Source organism: Otolemur garnettii, unplaced genomic scaffold (assembly GCF_000181295.1).
Source record: "Otolemur garnettii isolate 467f Iridium unplaced genomic scaffold, OtoGar3 scaffold00024, whole genome shotgun sequence".
Lineage (NCBI taxonomy): Eukaryota > Metazoa > Chordata > Mammalia > Primates > Galagidae > Otolemur > Otolemur garnettii.
In genome coordinates, this window is record NW_003852419.1 from 5482685 (window position 1) to 5484451 (window position 1767).

Below are 1767 nucleotides of genomic sequence, written 5' to 3' on the forward strand. Positions count from 1 at the left end.
CAGCCACATACACCAAGGCTGGTGGGTTTGAACCCAACCTGAGCCAGCTAAGACAACAATGACAACTGCAACAACAACAAAAGAAATAGCCAGGTGTTGTGGTGGGCTCCTATAGTCCCAGCTACAGGGGAGGCTGAGGCAAGAAAATCGCTTAAGCCCAAGAGCTAGAGGTTGCTGTGAGGTGTGACACCATAGCACTCTACAGAGGGCAACATAGTGAGACTCTGTCCCCCCCCACAAAAAAAAAGAAAGAAAGAAAAAGAAATGGGTTCTTATTTTTGCTCAGGTTGGTCTTGAACTCCTGAGTTCAAGGGATCCTCTGGCCTTAACCTCCCAGCATGGGAGTATTATAGGTGTTGACTCACCTCACCGGCCACTCCTTGTTTAGTTTTATCCATTTGTACTCTTTCTGCCAAACTTCATTTCTGGTTCTAACTGGGGTTCATAACCGGGCTGATACGGTCTCAATGATTAATTAGTGAGGTCTTGAGAAGGTCTTGAGAAGTTCTTGCAGCAGTGTCATTGCTCTGAGAGCTGGCTCTCTCATCTCTTGTGTCAGGGTTTCCTGGGAAAACCTGCTGTGCTAGAGTTCCCCAGCCCTGAGCAGGACCCATTTGCAGCTTTTGCCCTCCAGGATGCTGATGGCATCAGGACTGTGGGTAGCAGCTGGGCTTAGGTGTTGGGCACACAGCCCAGACATGGAAGGCTGGACAAGGCTGAATGTAGAGTAGGGGATAGGCAGGGGATTGGGTAAGACCTGGAATACCACTGGAAACCTGACAGTCAAGCTCAGCGCCTATAGCTCAGTGGTAGGGCACCAGCCACATGCACTGGGGCTGGTGGGTTTGAACCCAGCCAGGGGCTGCTAAACAACAATGACAACTACAACAAAAAAAAAATAGCCAGGCATTGTGGCGGACACCTGTAATCCCAGCTACTTGGGAGGCTGAGGAAGAGAATTGCTTAAGCTCAAAAATTTGAGCTTGCTATGATCTGTGACACCACAGCACTCTACTGAGGGTGACATAGCAAGACTCTGTCTCAAAAAGAAAAAAAAACCTTGATGAGAAACTACTATATACCTACTAGGAATGGCTAAAATGAAAATGACTACACCAAATGTCCTTCAAGGAAGTGGAGCAACTGGAACTTCCCATACACTGCGGGAGGCAATGTAAAAGGGTATGACTGCTTTGGAAAAGAGTTTGGCCATTTTTCACAAAGTTAAGCACACATCTTCTATCTGATCCAGGCATTCCTTGCCTAGGTATTTATCTTAGGGGAATGAAAGCACTGGAACTTGCACTGGGGGGTTCACAGTAGCTTTCTTTTGTAATAGCCAAGAACTATAAACAACTCAATGGAGTACTACTCAGCAAGAGACAGGAATGAGCTACTGATACATGCAACAAGAGAGGTATACCTCAAAATAATTATGCTGAGTGAAAGAACCCAGACCAAAAAAAAGGACATGCTTTCTCTTCTACATATAAAATTCTAGAAAATGCAAATTAATCTGTGGTGACAGGAAACAGATGATTAGTTGCCTAGGAGCACAGTTAGGTGGAGAGGGAGCGATTTCCAAAGCACACGGAAACTTTTGAAGGTGATGGGCATATTCATTACCTTGATTGTAACAATGGCTTCATGGGTACCTGCAAATGTCAGAACTTATCAAATTGTATTATTTAAATACGTGCAGTTAATTGCATGCCAATTATAATTCAATAAAGCCTTAAAAAAAAAAAAACTGAAAGAAGACCCACA